The sequence below is a fragment of the Perna viridis genome, chromosome 9 (genome assembly GCF_037379345.1).
Source record: "Perna viridis isolate PV_CMFRI_1.1 ecotype Kerala chromosome 9, ASM3737934v1, whole genome shotgun sequence".
In the NCBI taxonomy this organism is placed as follows: Eukaryota; Metazoa; Mollusca; class Bivalvia; order Mytilida; family Mytilidae; genus Perna; species Perna viridis.
The window spans coordinates 13264089-13274644 of NC_142453.1; positions in this window are offsets into that span (position 1 = coordinate 13264089).

The following is a 10556-nucleotide window of genomic DNA, read 5'->3' on the forward strand; positions in this document are numbered from 1 at the left end:
ACTAGTTATGAGAGCCACACATTGTTCTAATGGTACAATGCAATTCGAGGAAGGGTTCGAGGCAATATCTGTTGGGTGTGCTTGCAGACGTCTAGAAAGGATCAGAATGAGAAGCTGATGATGAATTCTCAGGTTGAAACTAATCTACCTCAAGGAAATTTATTATGTGTTCATACTTACTTTGTTCTAGTAGAGAGACTGAAATGAAATCAGAACCAGTTGAACAAGTAATATCACAAATTCTCGTGGTACTAAACTTAGTATAAATCTTGTGTTAGATGTTTAATAATGATCAATTTATTGAAGTTTGAAATTGTATTCGTTTGTTTATATGTATGTATGAGTTTTATATCACAACATATTCCTTATGCCAGAGCTAAGATTTCTTGCATTCAGTATTCAGGAATAGTTAATTTGCTACAGGACAAAAGTCTTTAGCACAACAGATTTGTGGTCGTTGTGGTGCATCCGTCTGCACAAAAAGAACAGATTTGTTCACCGTCTCATAGTTTTCCTTTCTTTTTTTCTTCAACCAGGGACATTTTTTAGCAACCCGGTGGCGGTTTCTAGAAAAGCAGAGGATGCTTACCTCATCGGAGCACGTGGTGATTGCTCCTGGTTTTAATTGCAGTATTGGTTGCTTATTTACTATTGTTTCTATGTATGTGTTATTTCTTTTCTTTGTTGTGTGTTATTTTCCCTGTCTTTATCTTTGGATTGTATTTTTTGATTACGGTCTTCGATTTTATTTTTAATTAGTTCAATTAATTAATGAATGTCTTATTCTATTTATTCTTGAGATTGGTATTTTTTTTTAACTAGGAAGGGCAATGGGGTGGGTTATTCTCAAAGTGGCCACTTTTTGAATCCCCAATTTGAAAATTTATGAACTAATATAGTTCCCTCTTATTGTAATACAAATTCTCCATAACGAAAGTTTATACGAAATAAAGGCAGGACCTTAGAATCACTTATACCAGTCTGACAGAAAGTGATTTGCTGATCAAATTCGAAATATTCAAATATATAATCGAAATGTCTGTCAAAATGGCATCTTAAGCTCACAACTTCGTCTTCTAAATATCGGCAAAAGATACCGAAGCGTGAACAGTGAGATGGCACTAGCAGTATTCCTTTCCACAAAAAACCGGAAATGATACCACGTAAGCACGTCCTGCTCCGCAAACAGCACCCGTCATATTGTCTTCCAAATTTGACAAAAGTGTTGTCGACCAAAAATTCACACACTTAAACAACATCAGACTCGGAGTACTTTTTGTTAAAATCAGTTTGCTTTTTTACTACAGACACTGTAAAGTCAGCCTCATATCTTGACCTGCACTTAGAGAGCGATTGTAAAGGAAAACTATTGACCAAACTGTACGTCAAACGCGATGCCTTTTCATTTATAATTGTCAACTTTCCTTTCATTTGCGGCAACAACCCTTCAGCATCACGTATATATTTTTTTATATCACAACTCATACGTTGTGCCAGACTTTTTGTATCGCGCTGGACTTCTTACAATTGGGCTTCTGGAATAGGGCTATGTTGCTACAAGATTAAAATCATAGCTACAGAATTTTTTTGGTCGTCATCATGAACGCGGGGGTGGTTACGGTGCGTTCATCTGCACAATGAAAACTGATTTGTTCAACGTGTCATAATTTTCCTTTTCTTTTTTCGTCTACCCTGGACGACCTTTTTATGAGCTACTCGGTGGGTGTTTATGGAAAAGCTGAGGACGCTTACCCTACCGGTGTACCTGGTCCATTCTCCAAGTTTTTAGTGGAGTCCGAGTTGCTCATTTGTTTTTGTTACTTTGTATGCATCATTTAGGTTATTTATGTTCTTTGTTGTGTTTGTCTGTTTTCCATGTCTGGTCTTGTGACTTGATTACATTCTTTTAGTTTCCGCTAAAATCTTGGTTCCCTTAATTACTCTTTACAAAATTAGCCGTTTCTCTGCCTAATACTAGATAGGCATATCTTTTACTTCCATGTTTTGTATAAATGCTTAAAAAAATTCATTAAAAAAAAACTTCATCTGAATTAATCAGTAAAATATGTGAATATGAAGTAAATCTTTAAATTGGACTCGGGTAGTAGAAGGTTCTTATATTTGTCATAATAAAAAATACCCCACAAAATAATATTGCAAATTCAGGTATGCTATAGATATGTTTTCTCATTAGCGGCAATAAAATAAAAAGCTATCAAATGACCAAAGGGAAAAAAAGCGATTAAGGAAAACAAAAACACCATTTATCTATCCACAATTTATATCAATATGATTGAAGATGCTAAATTGCTGCATAGTTGTCGTTTTAGTTCAGGCTCTTTATTTCTAGTTTTGTCGTCAGAATATAGACCAAACCGTTCAACAGAAAAACGTATTTTTTTACACGATTGAATCATCACTACAGAAGTTTTATGGTCGTAATCATGAACTCGTGGATTGTTACGGTGTATCCATCTGCGCTATGGAAACTGATTTGTTCAGCGTGTCATAGTTTTCCTTTCCTCTTTCGACTACCCCGGACTTGACTTTTTATAAGTAACTCGGCGGGTGTTTCTAGAAAAGCACAGGACGCTTACCCTACCGATGCACCTGGTCCATGCTTCCAGTTTTAGTGGAGTCCGAGTTGCTCATTTGCTTTTGTTACTTTAAATGTATGATTTTAGGTACTTTATGTTCTTTGTTGTGTATGTGTTTTCCATGTCTGGTCTTTGTTCCTGGATTACATTCTTTTGATAACCGCTATAACCCAAGTGGAGCGCGGCGGAAGATTTTACCTAACCAGCCCGGTAAAAGATAATCCGATCTTTGATCTGTAAGGAGCATAAGTACATGTGTCTTCCCTGAAAACATTTCTATTTTGTCGCTTCTCCTAGAGAACGCCGCCATTTCTTGAAACATATTATATAGTGACGTCAAACTTTCTTTTGCCTTTGTTTGAATATGTGGCCATGGCTGACAAATAGGGCCCAGTGTTACGTTTAATAAAAATTGTTACAGCAAAATTAGTCGTACTTTATGTCGTCATATGGCGCCACCATGATCGGTTGAGCTGTGACGTCACGCAGTCGGTTTGTAAAGTGAAAGTAAATAGGTAATTGATAACGATGTCCGAAGGAATCGCAAATTTGGGACTTTTGCCCTGTAATTTAAACCCCAAATAAACAGAAGAAGAGATTGAGGCACAATATGTATTTACAACGGGATTTGCAACCAGAAGACTAGTATGTCAGAGGAAAATGTAATGGCTACTTCCCAAACTCCAAAGCAGCTCCAGTTCCGAACCGTTGACGTTCCTCCACTAAAAGTAGGGCCGGCATGGAAGAGACCAATGCTCCGGAGTTTGGCTACTTCCATTCGAAAGAATGTTCGTGTTGCCGGTCAAAAAACTTCGAATATTTCTCTTTTATCATTCGTTCACTCGTAAGCTTGTCAAGACAATATATTTTTGATGATTAGATAAACAGGATCGTAGAAATATTTACGGAATATTCTTTGTTTATATATTATTTGCAGTACTTGCATCAGTACCAAACCGACTTAGTGACGTCACGAGCCAATCGTAAGTTATCGGTAAAAATCAATAAAGTCTGCTTATGATCTTCCTTCGGATAGGAGAGTTCTGCAAGATGGCAATCTACATATATTTCAAAGATTTTGAACTTAACATTGCCTTGCGCATTTTATAAAAGCGCATTTTGCATTAACGGCTATTTATTGTGTGTACATGGGTATGATTTATCATAAGAGCCTAACGTAAAGCAAAGGTGGTCTTTCCCTTTAATTTCGGAAGTTTTGTTCAAATGTATTCGGTTTCGCAAAAAGTCAATCAACGGAATTGTTTCCCTTTTATTGGTATTGGATATATGGCGGTAAATTAGAGAAAAATAAGCGGAGCGCATGCATGTAGTGACCACCCCACCCCCTTGAAATTACGGATAGTCATGACGATGAATTTGTTCTTAGTCGTTTTAGGAGTGACATATGTTGCAGTAAAGAATTTCATAGCATTCCATGTAGTAACATAATCGATATTGATGTAGCCAATGAGGTCTTGGAACATCGCAAAGAAATTACTAAGGAGGAGCTTGATATGATTCTTGAAGATGAGTTGATTTCACATAGACCCTCAGAACAGTACACGAAAAAAACATAAAATTAAAGAGAAGTAGAAAGTCAAATATGCACACAAAATTCATGCTTAATACAAATTTGAATTTTTGATTGTGATTAAAGGTATGACAAAGAATAAAATTTCGGCTAACATGGAAGCGGTCAAATAACTTTGAAATATATGTACTTGCAATAAGAGTTTTAAGAGATTACATAGACAGACAAACCAACAGACTGTTTCGTTGAATGAGATCCAAATACAAATTATGGCTACTCATAAGAATCTTGGAATAACATTCTATGATAATGATAAATGGAACACCCATATTGATAACATTATTCTAAGTGTATCCAAACACTTGTGTGTACTACGAAAATCAAAATTAAGGTTAAGTAAAAAAATCTACAGTAGTTATGTCTTGTCTTTATACGCCTCATCTTAGAATATATTAATGAGGTATGGGATAATTGCGGTATCGCTTACTCTAACAAATTAAAAAGAACCGCAATTAGAAGTCGCAAGGATAGTAACATGTCTTCCCATATTTATAAAATGTAGCTATTTGTACGAAGAATTTGGCTGTGGAAAATTATCTGAAAGGCGAAATACGAGAAAATAAAATGTTTTACCATATACAAAATGGCAATGCTCTATCCTATCTCGGTAAACTTATCCCCTCCTTTTTGTTCATAGTACAACAGTATATCCGCTACTTACTGGATTTGATATTATATTATCCTTCTGTAGATTATCATTAACCAGTGAATCGTTCGTACCATCTATTGTAAGAGTATTCAAGGGAACCAAAATTCTAGCGAAAATCAAAAGAATGTAATCTAGGGAGAAAGACCAGACATGAAAACAACAAACACAACAAAGAACATAAGATAACTAAAATAATACTTACAAAGTAACAAAAGTAAATGAGCAACTCGGACTCCACTAAAAACTGGGAGCATGGACCAGGTGCACCGGTAGGGTAAGCGTCCTCTGCTTTTCTAGAAACACCCGTCCGGGATAGACGAAAGAGATAAGAAAAACTATGAAACGTTCAACAAATCAGTTTTCATGATGCAGATAGATACACCGTAATGATCCACGCGTTCACGATGACGACCATAAACATTTCTGTACTGATGACTTCAATCATGTTGCAACATTACCATGTTCCAGAAGACGAATTGTAAGAAGTCTAGCGCGATACAAAAAGCCTGCGTAGTTACGGCAAGCTCTTGCATAACGTATGAGTTGTGATATGAAAACTCCATACGCAAGTGCTGAAGGAAAGTTGCCACAGATGAAAGGAAAGTTGACAATTCTGAATGAAAAGTCATCACGTTTGTCATAAGTTTGGTCAATAGTTTTCCTTTACAATCGATCTCCAAGTGTAGGTCAAGATATAAGGCTGACTTCACAATGTCTGTAGTATCTCAATTTCTTTTGGGTAGATGCAATGTATTGAAACCCCAAAACTAGGATAGTGTAATGATAATACGTCATTTATATAACGGATCAGCTATAAAGTCAGCCTCATAAGAGTGAAGGAATAGGTCAGCAAGTAGAGGAGCACAATTTGTTCCCATTAAGAATGGAACAACTTAAGGAAAGACATGCAAAATGTAAATTCAATATCAACATTTAAACGTGCAATCCGAAACGAATTTAGACATTCCCCGATATTACGTTCCTTGTAAATTAAACAGCTATGATGTTCAGTGTCTTCCCTTAACTACGACCTACACAGATTTCATATTGATCCTGAGGACAGTTGCATCGCACCATTCGAGCTTTGGCGATTTTGATAGTACTGATCTAACGTATGAAGAAAATATACTTATTTTTGATAATGTCTTCATATTCATCAGAATATCAAAAAGATTTCTGATCTTGGATTTGACTCGGTTATGAACGGATTAGGGTTCGGGAATTTTGTTGTTATCCTTATTAATTAATATTATGAATGTAAAAATCAGTGTCGCACAGTGTATCCTTCCGATGGTGTCCCCTTAATATGTATCTTAAGTTTTAAACATACATTTCTGAAACTTTTTAATATTTTTATTTTCATTGTACTGTAGTTTTTCTTTTTGTTTCAATGTCCTGTTTAATCTAACTTAAAACTATCTTTTTAAAAATTTATGATGAATAAATGTATGCCATCAATGTTCTTATCTATGTATTATTTTCTGTTGAAGACTTCAAAAGTTGGAAAGACTTGTATCCAATCCCTTTTTGTGAAATGTACAAATAAAATTGTTGTAAACATAGTTAAACTAAACTAGACAAACAGAGAAATGGACACGGTGCTATAATTTTTTGAGTTAAAGTAAAAAAAATGGAAAATTGACACTTTTATGAACTATAACTCCTATAACTCAAAATATATAAAAATCAATGTGGAGCTTAAACTTGTAGAAATAAACTATTCGACAGCTCTTCAAGGAAACAACTGTTGAAACATGTTCAAGTTTTCTGTAAATAAAGGAAATATCCCCCTATTATGAATACAGTTCCAGAAGTCATAAATAATAATTCAGAAATGTATAAAAAGTGAAAGAGAGCTTTCATCAAACAAACGAAACATTTCACTAAAGTTTCATGTGACAACTATTGAGTTGAAGTCTGAAAACTGCGAATTACACCTTGTTATGAATGAAGTCCCATTGATTACTCTAATCGGAAAATCACAAATTTTCAAAAATTGAAAGAAAGCATTCATCAAAATAAAGAATGAATTTTATCAAACTTCCATTAAAATTGATACATGGCTTTTTGAGTCATAGTCCGTAAATAGAACATCCCCCTCCATTTTTGAACGAATAAAGTTCCGGCCATAACTCAAAAACGAAAATTTGAAAATTTATAAAAATCGATAGGGAGCCCATATCAATAACAAAAAAAGGTTTGCCAAAGTTTCACAAAAAATGGTGGCAGCATTTGGGGGTATTGTGCTAAGTGTGAACGACGGACGGACGGACACCAGGATACCATGATCCGTCCCGTATTTATGCGTATAAATAAATCCAAAATTATAATAGAAATATTGTCAGATTGGTTGATGTTAACTAAATGTACATAAACATTATAATCACTCTCATTTGCCGATTCGACCAAATTTAAATTCCTTGACCCAGATAGAGACTTCCGTGTTTATGTAAAGCAGGTTACATTTCTATCGCATTGTTTTTTTTTTTCCACATTATGTTGATTAATCAATTATTAAACAGTTTACAATGGCGCACAAATGCACATCCTTCGGAGATGGAATTGCACTTTGAGTACCGAAATTCAACTTTATACTGATATTTCATTGTCATAAAGATTTAGACAAATCTTAATTTGTTATACAGTGTGCTGATACCAAAGCGTCACAATGTGTTTTATTATCATAATAACTCGGACCAGGCAAAACATGTCATTAGAAGTTGTCATTGTTTTGCGTTGTTTCATTACAAACCCTTTTTAATGCAGGCTGTCGTATTTTATTTAAATGGCTTGCATATCTGACGTTGACTTTTACATGTCGTAATACCGGAATAATATTCGAATTACGATGTAGCACTACTCTAAACCACGTTTTATATATTAATATTATTCTGATAAGTAATATTGTTTGGAGGTTTTAATAACAGTTTTATAGGTGCTATGCAGAGTTAATCATATGAAAGAATAATCAAGGGAACCAAGGTTCTAGCAGTAATCAAAAGAATGTAATCCAGGGACAAAGACCAGACATGGAAAGTGAGTATACGTATATATTTAAAAATCCAAAGTAGTTAGCTATACTGAGTGTCAATTTGGCAGAGCCAAAATTTATGTTTCCAAAAGCACTCAAATAAGTAACTCTGCATTTCCTATTAGGACATTGATAATACGTCACAGGTTATAACGTTTTAAGTTACTTTTCACTGGATTGTATATTCAATGTCAATTCAAACGAACTGACAAAAGTGTTGTTATGAGTACCTATAGACGAGAACTTTCCTAAATGCACTCACTTATCATTTTGATAATGAGAATCGATCAATATGTAGGCTTTTTTTGCCTAACGAGTACGGAACTAGTCTCGAATCGAAAATCACCATGCAGCCTTCCACCTTATCTCACCTCGAATCTCCGCATCCTTGGTAAAGTCATCCACCCTTTGTCAGAACATCTTTGTCCACAGACTCCCTTCTAGTTAGAGTCATTGTCTGTTTTAAGATCTCGGAGGTAAGTGTCCTTTTTTTGCACATGTACAAGCAACCGTTATTGGTTCCCAAACCTCAGAATATTTGTATATTCCATTATGACATCCGGTCACACGCAAGACCCGACTGTAATACTGGACAGGAATACAACCAGATTGAGTGCGAGATACTTCATCAAGCGTATTATCTAACTTAAGACATTCGGTACACTTGCATTTTGCTTTTAATATTACCTTTGGGATTCTATGCTCATCAACGTCTAAAACAAAATAATGTGGACATGGAGTGATTCCTTCTTTTAACGGACAGATTGCTTCTGCTGGATTAAAGTCAATACTCCTCGTGTGTATCCATTTTGAATCAATATCATAAAGGTGTACAGGAGGATATTGACTATGAAGTCCCAAGGAGCCAAAACTGTCATGAAGACTTTGTCTAGTTCTTCTGAGAAAATTAGCACGTATCCTTCTCATTTTATTTTTGCTAGGATGTCTACAGAAGGCTGGAGCGGTTTTTGTTGGTATCAATATTTCTAACATGATTATAATAAGATGTGTCTGCAAGGTAAATTATTAATTTCTGTAACCATTAATAGTCAAGACTTAAGTCTTTTTTAAAACTTCTTTTTCTAATTGATTAATACAAATCCATTAGAGTAAAACTACAGAACCTTTGTCAGCCCTTATTTCAGTTTAAAAATATCAAAATGTAGTTTGTGTTATTTCTACTCCTTTAAATTAACATGGATGGTTTAGTTTTTTATGTATGTATTAAAAAACTTTTTTTCACCAAATACGATTTATATTACATTTGTACTTTAATCATTCTATCAACACTTTAACGACAGAACAAAATGCTGTATTTAGATGGTATAGGTATGTCCAATAGTCACTGCGTACCAATCAACAAAGAAATTTTCAATTTTTCCTTACCGTTAAAAGTGATATTATATACTTTAGTAGGTAACATTTTCTAACCGTTAAAAAGTATTACTTGCTATAGTCGGGTAGCATTATCAAAGTATTTTAAAGTTAGGGCATTTAAAAACCACGTGGCTTACCTGTCGAAAACTAAATTTCATATTGATGCTTAAACCTAAACAAGACATGTACCTTATATATAAACAAGACGCTACTTCCCTTTTCTGATCTGTGCCAATAATAACACCGATCTATTTATAAACACAAAGGTAAAAAAAAAATACCCTTGATGGACAATTTATAGTTGGGTTTCTGTAAGGTTATTGTGACTATATTTATTTGTGTTTTAATTATCTTTTACATCAAACTTATGTTTCAAATAACACAAAATCGGTTTTAAATGTATTTGCTATGTTTCCTTCTGCATTGTATTTTGTTTGATTATTATTATTATTATTATTGGTGTTTGTATTTTGAACATTTTAAGCTAACAAGTTATTCATTGTATAACAACTCCTTTCAAATAGTTTTTGGGTTATTTTGTCAGGTTGAGAAAAATTGTATTCAATTATTATTTGATATTAAGAATATACGTTAAAACATGTGTATTAAATCGGCTCAAAAAGAGGAAGGAACTTTGTATGTAAACAACAGACCCCAAGTCGAGAACCTGTGGTTTAAATTCATCCAATAGGATTATATATCCACCTTAATCTGTTCTCTATTGGTCACGTTTAATATGTGATGTTTGTTTAAAAACAGATATGAGCTTTATAGTATTTACATTTCGTTTTATTGAGCCTTGTCATAATACAACGTACATCCTGAATTTAAAATAACTTAAACGGTAGTTGATTACAAAACTAAAGGAAGAAAACAACTGGCCTTCTACATTTGATTATACTGATGTTTCTATAATCATCAATAAGAAAATTGATTTTCTCATTTCATATCTCCTGAATACAGATCTTCCTAAATGTTTCATTATAATGCTGATAATGAGAGGTTACTCATGGGAACAATCTATATTCTTGATATTTTTGTATTTAGTCATTTACTTATTACCCTGATTTTTACCCACATCCTTTTTATATACTCCTAATTATAGAATTTATCTTTCTTACTTTTTTGTTCATTTGTTATTAGTACTTCATTCCTATCCCCAACTACATTGTAGTAACCATGTTGTAAAATATGCATGTTAGTATGTTTATCAATGATTCTACTGTATTTAGCAGAATAAAGTATGTATGTTACAGTAAATATTTATACATGTACTTAGGATTTATATATAATGACTGAATTTTTTTTAGT